At 35.2% G+C, this 20,368-nt stretch overlaps 1 protein-coding gene across 6 annotated transcripts in view; it reads right to left on the bottom strand.

Annotated features, from left to right (window-relative positions):
• The window catches only part of MAN1A2 (mannosidase alpha class 1A member 2), a 188,985-nt gene that overhangs the window by 86,461 nt on the left and 82,156 nt on the right, over positions 1-20,368 (bottom strand). The gene's annotated exons all lie outside the window — the stretch shown is intronic.

The raw sequence follows: 20,368 nt of genomic DNA, 5'->3' as shown, positions 1-20,368 counted from the left end.
AGAGAAACCGTTTCTGAAATGACACAATTTGCACTGAAACCTACATTAGGAGAAGGAGCCAGTGATGAACAGATCTGGAAGAAGAGAAATTCCAGTAGAGGAAACAACAAATGCAATGACCCCGAGGAAAAGGAAGGTGGCTGGTGTGGCTAGAGCTCAGGGAGGGGAAGTGAATGATACAGGATGAGGTTCGACAGCTAGACACAGTCCAGACTACACAAGAATTCTGGTAAGGCCATGCTAAATTAAAAAAAAAAAAATTCTGAGTGTAATGGAAGGTCATGAAGGATTTTAAGAAATATAACATCATATGTAAGGAATAAAGCGTACCATTAAGAAAGATTACCTAGGCATCAGTGTGGTGAATGGATTACAATGTGGTCAAGTATAAACACAAAGTCCCTAGGAAGTCTAACAGCTTCTTCTTACCTAAAAACTTTCTGTCCAAAGGTTCCAACATTGAATGCACTTAGAAGAAGTGCATTTAAACACTTTTCAAAACACTAAATTCTAAACAAGATTGTTCACATACTTGACACCCAACCTCACAGGATCGATCTAAAATGTTAAATTTGATATCTACCTATATTCCAACAACTCGGAAAAATAAAAAAATTTAAAAAAACCCTAAGAAGAAGGTATAACACTGGTGAGGTGATGAGCTGCCAAAAACAACCAGATCATCATTTCATCAAAATGCTGTAATTTTCAACTAATCAAAAATAAAAGGGGTAGATATTAAAATGTACATATGTGTATCAGAGAAACTGAACAAAAAATATGTAATGACTACCAAAAAACGAAAACAAACAACCAAGCAAAAACCATGATCTCTCTGGACTGACCACCAGCAACTGGAGTTTAAAAATGTTTGATAAGCTTCTGCTGATTCACAAGGCAAATCAACCTGTGTCCTACATCGTGTTAAATGTTTTTCATAATAAGTGATCTATATTTTGTTTTTGTTTTGTTCAAAGTCCATTGAAAATATTTAATCAATGAATTCAAGGAATGAAATAAAGTTTTTAGCGTATTGCAATGATTAAAAACAAATAAGTCACACAGAGAAAGACAGATACCATATGTTTCACTCTTATGTGAATCCTGAGAAACTTAACAGAAGACCATGGGGGAGGGGAAGGAAAAAAAAAGTTAGAGAGGGAGGAAGTCAAACCATAAGAGACTCTTAAAAAAATGAGAATAAACTGAGAGTTGATGGGGGGGGTGGGAGGGATGGGGAAATGGGTGATGGGCACTGAGGAGGGCACCTGTTGGGATGAGCACTGGGTGTTGTATGGAAACCAATTTGACAATAAATTTCATATTAAAAAAAAAAACAACAACAAAGCATGTGAACAGGTTGACACTGAAATTTACCTCAGCAAAGGAGGAACTAAAAAATTAAATGATGTAAATTCAACCAATGTATAATGTTTAAATGGGTATATCTTGATTTATAGGAAGACTCTTGATGGAGCTCCTATTTTAAATTAAATATATTTATATATACTTCAGTGGAAAAAAATTGAGAAGACTTACGATTTTGCATCAGCTAAACTGGAAGAAATACTAAAGCCAATTAAAAATAGAAGTTTTACACCAAAAAACCCCCAAATAATCCAATTAAAAAATGGACAGTGGACTTGAATGGACAATTTTCCAAAGAAAACAGAACAAGAGTTAACAGATACATGAAAAGATGCTCAACATCACTCATCATCACACCTGTCAGAATGGCTAAAATCAACGACACAAGAAAGGAGGTATTGGCGAGGATGTGAAGAAACAGGAACCCTCCGACACCACTGATGGGAATACAAGCTGACGCAGCCACTGTGGAAACACTATGGAGGTTCCTCAAAAGTTAAAAAATAGAATTTCCATATGATCTAGTAATTCCACTACTGGGTATTTACCCAAAGAATATGAAAATGCTAATTCAAAAAGATATATGCACCCATACGTTTACTGCAGCATTATTTACAAAAGCCAAGATAGAGAAGCAACCCAATTTTTCCACTGGATTAAAAAGATATGGTATATATATACAGATATAGATACAATGAAATATTACTCAACTATAAAAAATTAAATCTTGTCATTTGCAACAACATGGTTGCATCTAGAGAGTATAATGCTAAGTGAAGTAAGTCAGAGAAAAACAAATACCATATGAGTTCACTCTATATGGAATTTAAGTAACAAAACAAATGAACAAAGGAAAAGATACAAAAAACAAAAACTCTTAAATACAGAGCACCAACTAGTGGTTGCCAGAGGAGAGGTGGGTGGGCAGACTGGCTGATGAACACTGAGAAATGTTTAGAACTGCTGAATCACTATAACATATACCTGAAACTAATATAACAAGGTATGTTCATTATGCTTGAATTTAAAAAAAAAAAGTTTTATGTAGAAAATACTCTGAGTGAAAAGAATCACATCTGTGAAAATAGCCAGGCTAAAATATTTACACATTTTAAATTGCAAAAAAATGGAGAAGTGAGAATATTCTACTTTTGAGCAGAACTTCCTCTGAGCAACTGTAGAGAGAATACCTTCTCAAATAAAAGCATACAAAAGAGTCAACTGAAGGTGCCAATAATTTCAAATTTAGATAAATATACAAGGATATAGGTCTGTGTGTGTTTAGAAATGGTTTCATTTTGAGAAATCATTTTTGAACAGAACTATTTGAAAGGTCACCCAATAAAATAAAACTAATTTGTCAGTCTTTAAATGTGAGAAATTAAGTAAATAATTTAATTGCTCCTCCATTCACTCTTGAGTGTAATTGTACCCTTAATTGTACACTTATAAATAAAACACTTACTGGTTACCCTCATTATATGGACGGCATAACATGTTTTTTAAATTTAGTGTAACGTAAATATTTTCCCCATGACACTATTTAAGCGGGTGCACATTACTTTCTTATGTACTACCAAAATCTGCTTACCCAATCACGTTCCTCTTGGACATTCAATATGTACTTATGTCTCTGTTTTCATGAAATATGCTATGATAAATACCATTTCATATATGTCTCAGTCCATGCCTCCAATCACTTCCTTATGGTAAACTGCCAGAGGTGGAATTGCTGGGTCAAAAGGAATAGGTTTTAAGGGATTCTGATAGATACTGATAGACGCTTCTTCAAGGATGCTAGGTACAAGGAAAGCTGTGATGTAAGAATGACCTTCCCACATCCTTATCCACAAGAGGTGACATTAAAAAAAATAAATAAAGCCTTCCCTATTTGGCAAAAAATAAATACAATGGTTTCCTTAATTTTTATTTTAATGTGAAATCTTATTTTTGTTACATTTCACTCAATGGGGGAGAAGGGAAAGGTCACAGAGTCAATGATTGAAAATTCAAAAGATATGAAACAGACTTTTAACTACAGAGAACAGATGGTTCCCAGAGGGGAAGGGATGTGGGGATGGGCTGAAGAGGTGATGGGGATTAAGGAGTGCACTTGTCCTGATGAGTATCAGGTGATGGTACGGAAGTGCTGACTCACCATGATGCACACCTGAAAGTAATATTACACTGCATGTTAACTAACTGGAATTTAAATAAAAACTTGAAGAAAAAAAAGATATGGAACATAGCACAAAGTAAAAAGTCTCCCTCTAAGTCCTGTACTTCTTCCATTACTTCCCAGCTCCAAAGCTAACCTTTGTTCTTTCTCATCTAGTCTTTCAGAAAATTTCGTACCTACACAAGCATAATTTGAATTACTACATTAGGATTTAACTTCACTTTATATATTGATTGGTCATTTATTTCTGTTTTTAATTTTCTATGTGTTCCAAACGTTTTGTGTCTAATATTTTTTCAAATTTAAGAATGTCTTCAATTACAGATCAGTGATATTTTTTGTGGCTTTTTTTTTTTTCATAGCCCCTCAGTCAACTCTGGTCTATTTATTTTTCTTTTCAAAGAAACACACTGAGGTATGACTTAATACAGAAATGCATCAATTTAGACACAGAGTTTCAAGAGTTTTGGCAAATGAATACACTGGGGTAAGAATCAAGCCAATCTCTCCAATCCTGTCCTCATACACCTTTGCAGTCAAATCACACTTTCCCTCCACCCAGTCTCAAACAAACCATTCATCTACTTTCTCACATTATTCATTAGTTCTGTATGTTCCAGAATTTTATGTGAACATAATCACACAGTATACATTCTTGGGCATTTGACTCTTTCATGCACCACATCTCTGAGATTCATCTATATTGCCATCTCCAGTAGTTCAATTCTCTTTATTACAAGGTGGTGCTACATTGTTTCAATACCACAACTATTTAGTTATGCACCTGTTAGATAAACCCTGGCGTTGTTTACAGTTTGGGGCTATTAGGAATAAGGTGGTTATGAACCACCTCTGTACAAACATATGCTTTCGTTTCTCTTGGTCATGTATTTATCTTAGGAGTACACTTTCTGGGTCATATAATAATTCTGTTTTAACTGTATAAAACTGTTTTGCAAACTGGCTATACCATTTTATATTCCAGCAACAAAGACTTAATATTTTGCTTTTTTGATGTCTATTTTTTACGATCAGGTCTTTAGTCCTCTTTCCTGCCTTCATCTGGACTGAGTGTTCTTTAGTAATTCCATTTCTTCACTGGCTTATTTTTTGTGTGTATGACTGCTTTACAGATTACCATAGGTACCAATAACCGATCACAGTATACTTGCAAATCTCACAGCCCTTCCCACATAATGTAACAACACGACAATAGCCTCGTGTCATCCTCTGTGCTAGTGTCATCACACACTTCTCTTCCACGTATATTACAGACCTCCAGTGTGACGTTATTATGCTTGCTTTAAATAGCCAATTATCTTTTAAAGAAAACTGTTAAGACAAAAAAAAGTAGGCTTTTTATATTTTTTATTTATGTATTTACTCTTTTAGCTGTTCTTCCATTGCTTTATGTAGCTCTGCCTTTCCACCTAACGTCATTAAAAGTTCCTTTAACATTTCTGGTAACAGAGTCCTGTTGGCAAAAAATTCTTTAAGCTTTTGTCTGTCTTCAAATGTCTTGATTTCACCTTCAGGTCTTTTTTAAATATAATTTCTTGTCAAACTGGTTTCCATACAACACCCAGTGCTCATCCCAACAAGTACCCTCCTCAATGCCCATCACCCACTTTGCCCTCTCCCCCACCCCCCCACCAACCCTGTTTATTCTCAGTATTTAAGAGTCTCTTATGGTTTTGAAAACTATTGTCAGTGATCACAGAATTCTAGACTGTTCTCTTTCAGCACTTTCAAGATGCATTCCATTGTCTTCTGGCTTGTACTGCCTCAGACAAGAAGCAAGCAGTACTTCTAACCTTGTTCCTTGTGCGTAATGTCATTTTTCCTCTGGTGTTAAAAAAAAAAAAAAGATTTTTTTTTTCATTGATTTTCACCCATTCATTAAGGCTTCTTTACTTTACCTTATTTGGGTTTCATCAAGTTTCTGGGACCGAGGGGTTTATAGTAGTTCATCGAATGTGGAAAATTTGGGGCCATTTCTTCTTCGAATAGTTTTTCTGCCCTCTTCCTGCTCCCTCCCCACCCCCAACTACTCCATTATGTGTATGCTAAACATCTGGATATTGTCCTGCAGGTCACCAGCTACACTGGCTACGTTCCTTCCATTTTTCTTTTTGTGCTTCCGTTTGGGTGGTTTCTACCTCCATGTCTTCAAGTTCATGGATTTTGTCTGACGTGGTGTCAAATTTGCTGCTGAGCCGGTCAAGCGAATTGTTTATTTCATATTATTTCTCAGCACTACAAATTCCATTCAGTCCTTTATAAAATCTCTCTTCTCATCTGGTTCGTATTTCCCTTTAAATCCCTGAGCATACTTATAATAACTATTTTACTAATAGTCCTTTACTGCAATTGCAGTCCTTTACTGCAATCTGCATCACCTGTTATTTGTGCATGTTTCTACTGACAATTGTTTTCCTCCTGATTATAGGTTACATTCTCCTGAATGTATGAATTTTATTACCTTCCTTTAAAGCATTTTCAATTTTCTCTTGACAGTTAAATAACTTGTGGACAGCTTAGCTCTTTCAAGGATTGTTTCCAGGCTCTGCTAGGACAAATCTATATTGTCTTTACTCTGGGGCTAGTTTAGTTCTTTACTAAGGCATGAGCTTTCTGCACAGTTTCCAACCTCATATCCTTAGTGTTCAAAAGATGTTTTAATTTTTTAACTGACCAATGTATTCAACTCTTTATTATTCCAATGGGTTTTCAATTGATCATCTTCTTTTTCTTGTAGGAAAGCAATCATATGATCTGCTATTAACTATAATTTTGTCTCCAATCCATATCTTCATATTATTCCTTTTTCCTATTTGGTTACCCTTGTTAAAACCTCCAGAAAAATGTGAAATACTTTCTTATTCTTGATTCTAATGTGATGTCTCTAACATTTCATTAAATTTTGTATTTAATCAAAGCTGTACAACTTCCAGGCTTTTTATTATGTTAGAAATCTTTTGGGGCAATTGGGTGGCTCAGTCAGTTAAGCGTCCGACTTCCGCTCAGGTCATGATCTCGCGTTTCATGAGTTCAAGCCTCGCATAGGGCTCTGTGCTGACAGCTCAGAGCCTGGAGACTGCTTCAGATTCTGTGTCTCCCCCTCTCTCTGCCCCTCCCCTGCTTGTGCTCTCTCTCTTGTCTCTCAAAAAATGAATAAATGTTAAAAAAAAAAAATTAAAAAAAAAAAAAAAAGAAATCTTTTGGTGCCCAGAAGACATAAAGTCATTTTCTATGTTTTCCTCTAGAATTTATGTCCCCCAAAGTACCAATAAATATTTAAAAGGTTAAGCATTTTTAAGTGACCTTAAATGTTCAGAATCTATGTAAAAGAAGCCTATACCTCTACTGACTGACATAGAATAAGATTTAAATAAATGAAAAGACATAGCTTATTATACAGGAAAGGAATATTTAATGTAAAGATGTCCCCTAAAATAATTTCTAAATTTAGTGCAAACCCAAATATCAAAGATCAAAAAAAGTAAACTGGACACAATAATTCTAAATTTCATAGAAAGAAAATAAACATGTCAGCAAAGCTGATACTGAAAAACAGGACACTAAAGGGACCAGTACAACCTGAAGGTAAAGCAATTATAACACAGTAATTAAATTGATGCAGAACTAAAATAAATACACTAATTAATGCAACAGAATAAGATCTAGAAGACAGATTCACATATATTTGGAAATACTTTTTATATTTTATTATATTTTATCATAAAATTATTACTTCAGTGTCAGAGCAAAAACCTAAACATCTCAGAAAAAAAAAAAAGCTCAGTTTTTATCTTCCTTTCTATACCACAACACACTCCAAATGGATCAAAGTTATAAGAGAAAAATTAAACCATTATTATACTAGAAAACATGTAAATCTTTGAAGAAAAGCCTCCCATAAATAGTAGCAAAAAGTATTTGCAACATATATGACAAAGTACTGATTTAGCTAATATACAAAAAGATCTTGAAGATTGATTTAAATCTTAAATCTAGTGTATACTTTAAAATATCCACTAGAAAACAGAAAAAGATATAAGAAAGCTGTGCACTGAATAAAATGTACCCAACCTCACTCAAAAATCAGTGAAGTGAAAATTAAGATTTCATTTTGTCTCTATCTGATAAAAATAAACCCTATTTGAAAATGTTAGATAAGATGCATTCTCACACACTTATTGTGGAAATGTCTACTGGTATATTCTCTTTGTGTCTTTCAATACAAAAATGCACGTAACTCTGATCCAGCCTTTCTACCAAAGACATCCTACCACATATACATGTACACACATGTACACATACATATGATTCCCAACATATGCAGGACATTTCTTCTAGTGTTTTTTAATAGCAAAAGTCTGGAAATAATTTAACTGTTCATTAATATCAGATTCATTTTAAATGAATCATAGTATTTTCATAATCATTACTATTATAAAGTTCTTAAAGATTTAGTAGGGGCACCTGGGTGGCTCAGCCAGTTAAGGGTTCGACTCTTGATTTCGGCATTAGGATCATGAGATTGAGCCCCATGTTGGGTTCTGTGCTGACAGTGCAGAGCCTGCTTGGGATTCTCTCTCTCCCTCTCTCTCTGCCCCCACCCAGTGTGCACATGCACATCATTGAACACTCACGTCACGAGTATTATCTTTTTTTTTCAAAAGTTCACTTCCAGAACACCATTTCAAATGGCTATGTCACATTTCAGTATATGGACATGCCACTATTCTGTATTTAATGTACATTCTATTTTCATTAATATAAACATCACTGCTATAAGCATCCTTACAATTAAACCTTTGTAAATACTTTCACCTATTTGTATTGAGATAAATTTCTAGAAGTGAAATTACAAGGTCAAAGGGCAGGCATATTTCAAAGTTTCTAAAACCTACTGCTAATCTATCTTCCAAGTTACTACAATTTCCAATTCTAACAACTATATGTGGTTCATCATTTCTTCACTTTGTCAGTCCTAAACAATACAATTTTCTTTTTGTCAATTTTCTAGGTAAGAAAATAGTCTTATTTCCAATCTAAATGTTTTTGATCACTAAAGTGACTGAAGATTTTTTACATTTATCTTTAACCAGATTTATATATTAAGAATGACAGTCATATGCTATTAATACCACTAGTGCTGTTAACATTTTTCTAGTTGGTTATTCCCCTTAAATTTTATGATGATGTCTTATAAGTGCTTTAAGTTCAACATTATTGAAAATTTCAAGCGAAGCAAGCATATGTTTAAAATCAGTTGAGTACATGACTCAACAATTCTACACATTACTCAGTACTCACATTGTAAGTGTACTTTTTTTTTGCAGTTTATTTATTTGAGAGAGACAGAGACGGTGCAAGTTGGGGAGGGGCAGAGAGAGGGGGAGAGAGAGTGAATCCCAACAGGCTCCACGCTGCCAGTGCAGAGCCCGACGTGGGGCTTGAACTCATGAAACTGAGATCATGACCTGAGCTGAAACAAGAGTTGGATGCTCAACTGACTGAGCCAACCCAGGCACCCTATGATAAGAGTACTCTTAATCATCACCTTTTTCATCTACCAGCTACCCACTTTCCCTCTAGTAACCATCTGTTTGTTCTCCATAGTTAAGGATCTGTTTTGGGTGCGTTTTTTTTTCTTTTTGTCTCTTTCATTCTGTTTGTTTTTTAAAGGTCCTAATTTTTTTTTTTTAATTTTTTTTTCAACGTTTATTTATTTTTGGGACAGAGAGAGAGACAGAGCATGAACGGGGGAGGGGGAGAGAGAGAGGGAGACACGGAATCGGAAACAGGCTCCAGGCTCTGAGCCATCAGCCCAGAGCCTGACGTGGGGCTCGAACTCACGGACCGTGAGATCGTGACCTGGCTGAAGTCGGACGCTTAACCGACTGCACCACCCAGGCGCCCCTAAAGGTCCTAATTTTTACCTCCTTACTCCTTCTTGAATAATGAGAGGCCCATCTAAATTACGTATTTACCCCAAGTAGACAATTTCCTCTTAGAACCCTTCACTGAGCTACGTATAATAGAATTTCCTTCTGGGGTCAAGCTGAAGAAATTCAGTGACATGGCAGTTTGAGGTTTATGTGGAGGATACCAAAACTGTTGGCTAGGAAACTTAATCTCTGTGTGGTTCCTTCTGCTCTGTTTTTAATGGAACCTTCCAAATATGGTTTTGTTTTGTTTTGTTTTGTTTTGTTTTTTTGCGGGGCTCAGTTTAGCTTCATTCACTGTGCTTTTGCCAACCATGGAAGAATCCTACTATTGCTTATCAGACTTCTATCTGGGATAGGTGTCATTTGACCGTAGTCACCACATTAAGTGATACAAATATGGTGGTGAACAAAACACGCATGGTTCTGTTGGATGGATGTACAGAGCAAGAGAATTCAATCTAATGTAGGGGTTAAACAACGCTGCCTTTGAATGCTGTTGCCTTCAGGAAGGCAAAAAACTCCAAGTGCTTCCAATCTGTTCTGTGAGTTAACCCTCCAGAAGTGAAGTAACCTTCTTATTTCCTATGTACATTTTCCTACTTTTACAGAGAAGAGAAAAGAATTTCAAATACACTCTCTCAAGATCTTCCTTCAATCTCCAGATAATAAAATTTATCTCAGTTAACTCCAAGGCAAGCTTTCCAGTTAAAGGTTAAGCCTCTTTACAGAAATGCCACTTCTGCCCTTTCATAAATCTCCTTACTTAAAGGATTAGCAGAGGCATTTGGAGGTTCTTATATACTGGTTCCCCATATTTCATCACCAGCCCTTCCTCTAAACGTTCAATTTTCTCCCCTATATTTTCTCATCTCCTATATTTTCTCATCTCCACATCTCCTTTTGGTTAGACTACTTCCTCCACTCAAAATGCCCTACCTCATTTGTATCACCAATTAGTATCTACTTCTTTATAAAAGCAAATTAAAGCACTCCATGAAAACACCCTGATCTTCTAAAACAAACACAAGCCTTCTTTTTTCTGATGATCTCATATCATGTTTATTGCACATGGATGCCTTCTACTTTATAACAAAACATCTGGGTACCTGCCATGTGCCATTCCACTGAAAATCACAACAATGCAGTCCCAACTTGTCCTCTGACAGTAAAAACTGAGTGAAATCTGTTGCGTTTCTATACAACAATAATGAAGCAGCAAAAAGAGAAATTAAGGAAATCAATCCCATTTACAACTGCACCAGAAGTAACAACACACCTAGGAATAAACCTAACTAAAGAGGTCAAAGACCTAATACTCTGAAAAATATAAAACATTGATGATGGGGAGCCTGGGTGGCTCAGTCGGTTAAGCGTCCGACTTCAGCTCAGGTCACGATCTCGCGGTCCGCGAGTTCGAGCCCCGCGTCGGGCTCTGGGCTGATGGCTCAGAGCCTGGAGCCTGCTTCCAATTCTGTGTCTCCCTCTCTCTCTGCCCCTCCCCCATTCATGCTGTGTCTCTCTCTGTCTCAAAAATAAATAAACGTTAAAAAAAAATTTAAAAAAAAATAGATAAATAAAACATTGATGAAAGAAACTTAAGAAGACATAAAGAAATGGAAAGACAGTCCATGCTCTTGGATTAGAAAAACAAATATCATTAAAATGTCTATACTACCCAAAGCAATCTACATATTTAGTGCAAGCCCTATCAAAATATCAATAGCATTTTTCACACAGCTAGAACAAACAGTCCTAAAATTTGTATGGAACCACAAAAGACCCCAAATAGTCAAAACAACCTTGAAAAAGAAAAGCAAATCTGGGAGCATCACAATTCTGGACTTCAAGTTATATGACAAAGCTGTAGTGATCAGAACAGTATGGTACTGGCACAAAAAATAGACACATGGAACAATAGAACAGAATAGAAAACCCGGATATGAACCCACAACTATATGGTCAAATAATCTTCAACAAAGCAGGAAAGAATATCCAAGACCTTTTCTTCAACAAATGGACTTGGGAAACCAGACAGCAACATGCAGAAGAATGATACTGGACCACTTTCTTACACCATACACAAAAATAAATTCAAAATGGATTAAAGACCTAAACGTGAAACCTGAAACCATAAAAATCCTGGAAAAGAGTACAGGCAGTAACTTCTTTGACATTGGCCATAGCAACTTCTTTCTAGATACATCTCCCGAGGCAAGGCAAACAAAAGCAAAAATAAACTATTGGGACTTCATCAAAATAAAAAGCTACTGCACAGTGAAGGAAACAATCAATAAAACTAAAAGACAACCTATGGAATGGCAGAAGTTATTTGCAAGTAACAGCTGAAAAAGGGTTAATATTCAATATATAAAGAACTTATAAAACTCAACACCCCCAAAATGAATAGAGAACCTAGATATCAAAGCCAGACAAGAGTATTAAAAAGTGCAGACCAATCTCATGTGTGAAAAAGATACAATGACCCCAAACAACATATCAGCAACTAAAATCCAGCAATATAGAAACAGAATAGTACATCATGATCAAACTGGATTTGTTCCTTGAATGCTATAATGGTTTCTCATTGAAAAACAAACCCATGTGGAAGTCTGGAATGAAAAGATTTAGGAACAGGGGCGCCTGGGTGGCTCGGTCGGTTAAGCGTCCGACTTCGGCTCAGGCCATGATCTCACGGTCCGTGAGTTCGAGCCCCGCGTCGGGCTCTGTGCTGACAGCTCAGAGCCTGGAGCCTGTTTCAGATTCTGTATCTCCCTCTCTCTCTCTGCCCCTCCCCTGTTCATGCTCTGTCTCTCTCTGTCTCAAAAATAAATAAATGTTAAAAAAAAAAAAAAAGATTTAGGAACAAAATTCTTGTCAACATTTCGATAACTACAGAAAAATTGCTTGGAAAAAGTTCAACAATACATAATTTTAAAAAAGAACCTCTTAAAATATTAGCAATAATAGAAATGTCTTATGACTAGCATCACACTTAATGGTAAAAACTCACTTTCCACTAAACAAGAGTATCCTTGGTCACTATTTCTATTCAATACTATTGCTGTAAGTTCTAGCCAGTAAAGTAAGGGGGAGGGGGTAAAACCAAAACTGTCCCTATTCATAGGTGAGATGCCTGCATATAAAGAAATCTCTGATAAATTATTGCTATTAAACAAGAGGATTCAAATTCAGCAAGATCACCGAATTCAAAATAAGTTTACAAAAACAACTATATTCTATGTTCCAGCAGCAGGGAATGAAAAATCTTAAATAATACCATTTATTATAGTGTTTTTTAAACAAAGAATCTATGAATAAATCTAACAAAATTTTTCTAATCTCTGCTCTCATTATGACCCTGAGATCTTCTAATGACTTAACCTCTCCTGCAGAAAATTAAAAACCAAGAATCTATGAATAAATCTAACAAATTTTTTCTAATTTCTGCTCTCATTATGACCCAGAGATCTTCTAATGACTTAACTAATCTTTCCTGCAGAAAAAATTATAAACTCTAGATGAAATACAAACTGGCCTAAAGTCACTGGAGAATAAAACAAAAGTGGTCAAATTCCAAGGACAGGGGAAACTTGCAAATATGGGCAAGTATGGGGTAAGTTTCACACTTTCTTACAGCTTTTACCCCAAATTCAAAGCCTATACTAGGCAGAACAGAGAAAATCTGACAGAAAACTTGCAGTCCTTCTGTCTTAAAGAATCAGAAGCCAGTTTTTGCAGCAATTACAGCTGCTGAACAAAGAGGGAGAAAGAATGCTGGGGAGAAAAGAGCAAGAAAGGGGAAGCCTCTAGTTCTGTATATGAAGTTTGTCCCTGGCTGCCATGCGAATCAGGAATGCTTGAAAACAGAAACAATGCTCTGGAGCAATACAGGTTAAAGATAAAGAAATGAAATGAATTGAGACATTGTTTGAAGTTTGAATCCAACTAAGAACGAAGTTAAAGGACTACTTAAATCCCTCTCTCCCTCTCTCTCTCTCTCACACACACACACACACACACATACACACACACATAATCATAACAGAATCCAGAATTTCCATAACAAAACTTTCAGAATGTCCCAGATTCATTCAAAATGTTACCTAGCCGCAAGCGAAAAGCTAATCAATGACACCAACTCCAAGATGGCCCAAGTGTTAGAAATAGTAAGACTTTAAACCAGGTATTCTAACTGTGCTTTATGAAATACAGGTGTGTTCACAATGAATGAAAAGACAAAAAATCTCTATCTCAGAAACAGAATGAGAAAGAATCCGATCAAAATTCTAAAAACTCCACTGCATGGGTTTAAGAGCAGATTAGAGCAACTTAGGAAAGAGTCATGAAGACATGAAGACAGATCAGTGGAAATTATTCAGTCTGAAGAACATAGGGAAAAAAAAAATGATTGAAAAATATAAACAAAGACTTCAGGGACCATGACACAAAAACAAAAATTCTGAAATACAAGTAAATGACATTTCAGAAGGAGGTAAAGAAAGGGGAAGAAAAAAACATTTGAAGAATTAATGGCCAAAATTTTACCATTATATTTGGTGAAAGACCTAAATATTCAGATTCAACAAGCTCATCAACAAAGCCTAAGGAGGATACAAAAGCAACAACAACCAAAATAAACCGGAGGCACCTCTTAATTGAACTTCTGAAAACCAAAAATAAAAAAAATCTTAAAAGGATTCAGAGGAAAAAGACTATATATGTATACGACAACAATCATTTAAATTATGATTTAATCAGAAACAATGGAAAACATATGAGAAACCATGGAAAACATAGGAGAAAGAAACAATGTTTTTGAAGGGTAGAAAAACTCACCAATTAAAAATTTTACATACACTAAAAATAAAATCCTTTAAGAATAAAAAACTTTTTTATAGAACACTTTTCAAACAAAGAAATTCAAGTGAGAATTCAAGCCTACAAATGAGCATTACAAGAAATACTAAGGTTCTTCAGGCTGAAATGAAGTGGTACCAGATTAAAGAAAGGTCAGATCTTCAGAGAGAAATAAAGAGTACTAGATATAGTAACTGGGTAAATACTAGAATATCATTCTCCTCAATTCTATAAAGTAAATAGGTCTGTTTAAACTAATATTTTAATAATGCATTTTGAGATTTAGAGTGTATTAAATGCAATTCATTTCACAACTATGGCATATAAAGGATGGGAGGGAGGAGATGAATGGAAAAGTAGGGTTGAAATGTTACTGTACATAAGTAGTACAATATTAACTCTGTTAAATGAAAAATTAATTTTGTACCCCATGATTTTATAGCAACCACCCCCAAAATATAATAAATTAGTTAAATAAAAGCACTAATAAAGTAAAGCAGAATTCTACAACATTTGTCAATTCAAAAGATGTTAGGACAAAGGAAATGAAGGAAGGAAAAACAGAACTTACACCAAAAACCATAAAATAATTAGTAATAAATCTAACCAAAGAGGTGAAAAATCTATACACTGAAAACTATAGAAAGCTTTTGAAGAACTATAGAAAGAAATTGAAGAAGACACAAAAAAAATGGAAAATTATTCCATGCTCCTGGATAGGAAGAACAAATATTGTTAAAATGTCAATACTACCCAAAGCAATCTACATATTCAAAGCAATACCTATCAAAATAACACCAGTATTCTTCACAGAGCTAGAACAAACAATCCTAAAATGTGTATGGAACCAGAAAAGACCCCGAATAACCAAAGCAATCTTGAAAAAGAAAACCAAAGCAGGAGGCATCACAATCCTGGACGTTAAGCTGTATTACAAAGCTGTAATCATCAAGACAGTATGGTACTGGCACAAGAACAGACACTCAGATCAACGGAATAGAACAGAGAACCCAGAAATGGACCCACAAACATACGGCCAACTAATCTTTGACAAAGCAGGAAAAAACAGCCAATGGAATAAAGACAAGCGCTTCTTCAGCAAGCGGTGCTGGGAAAACTGTTCAGCGACATGCAGAAAAATGAACCTAGACCACTTTCTTACACCATACACAAAAATAAACTCAAAATGGATGAAAGACCTAAATATAAGACAGGAGGCCACCAAAATCCTCCAGGAGAAAGCAGGCAAAAAAATCTCTTTGATCTTGGCTGCAGCAACTTCTTACTCAACATGTCTCCAGAGGCAAGGGAAACAAAAGCAAACATGAACTACTGGGACCTCATCAAAATCAAAAGCTTCTGCACAGCGAAGAATGAAACTATCAGCAAAACTAAAAGGCAACCGACAGAATGGGAGAAGATATTTGCAAACGACATATCAGATAAAGGGTTAGTATCCAATATCTATAAAGAACTTACCCAACTCAACACCCAAAAAACAAATAATCCAGTGAAGAAATGGGCAAAAGACATGAATAGACACTTCTCCAAAGAAGACATCCAGATGGCCAACTGACACATGAAAAAATGCTCAACACCACTCATCATCAGGGAAATAGAAATCAAAACCACAATGAGATACCACCTGACACCTGTCAGAATGGCTAACATTAACAACTCAGGCAACAACAGATGTTGGCGAGGATGTGGAGAAAGAGGATCTCTTTTGCACTGTTGGTGGGAATGCAAACTGGTGCAACTACTCTGGAAAACAGTATGGAGGTTCCTCAAATAATTATAAATAGAATTACCCTACGACCCAGCAATTACACTACTAGGTATTTATCCAAGGGATACAGGTATTGTTTCAAAGGGGCACACGCACCCCAATTGATAGCAGCACTATCAACAATAGCCAAAGTATGCCAAAAGCCCAAATGTCCATCGATGGATAAATGGATAAAGATGTGGTGTGTGTATGTGTGTATGTGAAATAGATAATTCCACAATCACAGTTGGAAACAGTTTAATACTTCGTGCGTGTGTGTGTATACATATATATACATACATACACACACGTATATATATGTATACACACACATACACATATGTATATATGTGTGTATATATATGTATACACACACACACACACACACACAATGGAGTATTACTCGGCAATCAAAAAGAATGAAATCTTGCCATTTGCAACTACGTGGATGGAAATAGAGGGTATTATGTTAAGCGAAAATAGAGAAAGACAAATATCATATGACTTCACTCAAATGAGGACTTGAAGACACGGAACAGATGAACACAAGGGAAGGGAAGCAAAAATAATATAAAAACAGGGAGGGGGACAAAACAGAAGAGACTCTTAAATATGGAGAACAAACAGAGGGTTGCTGGAGGGGTTGTGGGAAGGGAGATGGGCTAAATGGGTAAGGGGCATTAAAGAATCTACTGCTGATATCACTGTTGCACTACATGCCAACTAACTTGGATGTAAATTTAAAAAATAAAATAAAATAAATTAAAAAAAACAGAACTTAAATCAGACTGCAGCAATAATTACATTTCATGTTAATTGATTAGAAGGCAGTTATTTTCATACCGGCAAAGTCCAACTACATGCTGTCTTCAAAAGAACTAAAATTATAATATGGTTAGGCTGAAAGTAAAAAGAATACATCAGGAAAGTAGTAAGCATAAGAAAGGTGGAGTAGCTAGATTAACATCTGATAAAACAAACTTCCAAGCAAAAATATTACCAGACATGAAGAGGGGCACATCATAATGATAAAAGGGTAAAGTCATCAGAAAGACAAACCATAAACATGTAATACCTAAGAGTAAATCTTCAAAATACAGGAGGCAAAAATCTGACAGAAATAGAGTGAAGTAGATAATTCCATAATCACAGTTGGAAATAGTTTAATACTTCATCTCAGCAACTCATAAAAGAAGTACACCATTAATTAACTTAAATTAATTAAAAATCCAGAAAGACATAGATAATCTAAACACCACCACCAAGTAGCTTAACCTAATATAGAACATTACCCCAACAACTGCAGAATACAGATTCAAGTGTATTTACCAACAAAAACCATATGCTGAGCCACAAACAAGACACAATACATTTGAAGAGATTGAAATTATACCGAATATCTTCGCTGATCACAATTAAATTAGAAATCAAAACAATAAGGTATCTAAGAAACCTCCCTGATTCTAAAATTTGGCAAATTAAACAACACAATCGGAATAACTGATTTGCAGGAAAATATAGATGCTGGCGAGGATGTGGAGAAACGGGAACCCTCTTGCACTGTTGGTGGGAATGCAGACTGGTGCAGGCACTCTGGGAAACAGTGTGGAGGTTCCTCAGAAAATTAAAAATAGAACTACCCTACAACCCAGCAATAGCACTACTAGGAATTTACCCAAGGGATACAGGAGTGCTGATGCATAGGGGCACATGTACCCCAATGTTTATAGCAGCACTTTCAACAATAGCCAAATTATGGAAAGAGCCCAAATGTCCACCAATCGATAAATGGATAAATATGTGGTTTATATATACAATGGAATACTACTTGGCAATGAGAAAGAATGAAATCCTGCCATTTGCAGCAACGTGGATGGAACTGGAAGGTATTATACTAATTGAAATAAATCAGAGAAAGATAGTATTTGATGTTTTCACTCATATGTGGATCTTGAGAAACTTATCAGAAGACAAGGGGGTAAGGGAAGGAGAAAAAATAGTTATAAACAGAGAGGGAGAGAGGCAAACCATAAGAGACTCTTAAATACAGAGAAAAAACTGAGGGTGGATGCGGGTGGGGGAGAGGGGGAAATGGGTGATGGGAATGGAGGAGGGCACTTGGGATGACCACTGGGTGTTGTATGTAAGCCAATTTGACAATCAATTATATTTTAAAAAAAGGAATAACTGATTTGTCATAGAGGATATTCTAAGGAAAATTATAAAATACTTTTAACTGAAAAATGAAAAAAAAATTAAAATTTCTGGGATGAAATTTACAGCTTTAAAATTCTTATAAAAATAAACAAATAAATAAAATTCTTACAGAAAAAAATGCTTATTAGGGAAAAAAGAGGTAAAAATCAAAGACCTAGAGTTCCAATGTAAAAGCTTTAAAAAGAGCTAAGTAAGTACAGAAGAGGAAAAAAAAATTGAAATCAATGAGACAGAAAACATAAATCATAGAATTAATGTTACTAAATGCAGTTAAAGACAAAAGTCAGTTCTTTGAAAAGATTAATAAAACTGATAAATGCCTACCAGGATTGATAAAAGGAGAAAACAAATTACCAGTATCAAGACTGAAAGAGGGGTTATCACTATAAAGCCTAGAAACATGAAAGGCCTAAGAAAGTAACATGTACAACGGCACACCAAAATCTTTGATAACTTCCATGAAATGGATAAATTCCTTATGAATACTATTAACCTGACACAAAATGAAAATAAAATCTGAATATCCATATATACATTTATATCACATATATAAGATATGTTGAATATACATGTATGAAATATGTATGTATATACATACATACATACATATAGTTGAATATGTTATTAAAATCTTCCCACAAGAAAACTTCTAGCCCAGATGGTTGTGTAGGTGAATCTATCAAATATTTAAGGAAGAAGTAACACCAGTGCTTTCAGAAAACAGAGGAAGAGAGACTATTTCCTACTTCATTTTATGAAACCAGATAACTCTAATACCAAACACAGCTATACATTAAAGAAGATAATATATTATGGCCAAGGACTATCCCAGGAATTCAAAGTTGGTTGAACATTTGAAAATCTAACAATAATTTACCGTATTAACAGAATAAAGGTGAAAAATGTTATGATCATCACAGATGAAGAAAAAGAGTCATCTGGCATTTCTCAACATCCACTCATGATAAAAACTCTAAGTAAAATAGGGAGAGAAGGAATTTCCTCAACCTGACAAAGGCAATTGATAAGAAATCTGCAGCTAACACTATATATACGTGATGAAAATTTTTTTAAAAAGCAATATTATAAAAACCTTTACTAGAAATCTAGAAGACATAAAAAATATAGGAGACAATCTTTTTAACAAAAACTGTAAACCCAAATGTTACAGAAGACATATTTGAATATATAAAAATTTAAAACTTATGAATAAAAAATTATAAATAAAGCAAAAAAAGCAAGTCTAAATGTCCAATAAATTTACGAAAATGATGCTCAAGTTCACTAGTCAGAAAACAAAAATGAAAATAACAATGAGTAACACTTTATAGCCATCAGTCTATCAAAAATTAAGCAGAACTTACACCTGCAGACATTTAGGTACTCTCACACATTGTAGGTAGAAATATGATGAAACTATAGTCTTTTTGGAAAACATTTTAGGAGTAACTATTAAATGTAAAATGCATATACCCTTTGATCCAGCAATCCTACATTTGAGAATCTGTCCCACATACAGCCACGGGGCGCCTAGATGGCTCAATCGGTTAAGCGTCCGACTCTTGATTTTGGCCCCAGTCATGATCTTGTGGTTGCGAGTTCGAGCTCCACGTACAGCTTCGCTGGCAGTGCGGAGCCTGCTTGGGATTCTCTGTCTCCTGTCCCCCTCTCTCACTCTGCCCCTACCCTGTTTGTGCTCTCTCTCTCTCTCTCTCAAAAATAAATGAATAAGCTTAAAAAAAAAAAAAAGACACACAGCCTCTGATCCAGCAATCATATTCTTGAGAATCATTTTCAGAGAAAAATTCTCACTACAAGAGGACATATATAATAGGATACTATTGTTAAAAATGTCTATGGTAGCAAAATAATGGAAACAAATACCATTGACAAGGCAATGATTGAATAAATTATGGTACAACCTATGTATAGCATTGTAACCAATGTATTTTAGGTTACACTAAATACGTTTCACTAAGTAGTCATCAGGAAGACTGACTTAAAGCTTTATCAGATGATCTG

Source organism: Felis catus, chromosome C1 (genome assembly GCF_018350175.1).
Source record: "Felis catus isolate Fca126 chromosome C1, F.catus_Fca126_mat1.0, whole genome shotgun sequence".
NCBI lineage: Eukaryota > Metazoa > Chordata > Mammalia > Carnivora > Felidae > Felis > Felis catus.
Note: the sequence above shows the minus strand (reverse complement) of the source record. Positions and strands in the feature narration are given on the sequence as shown.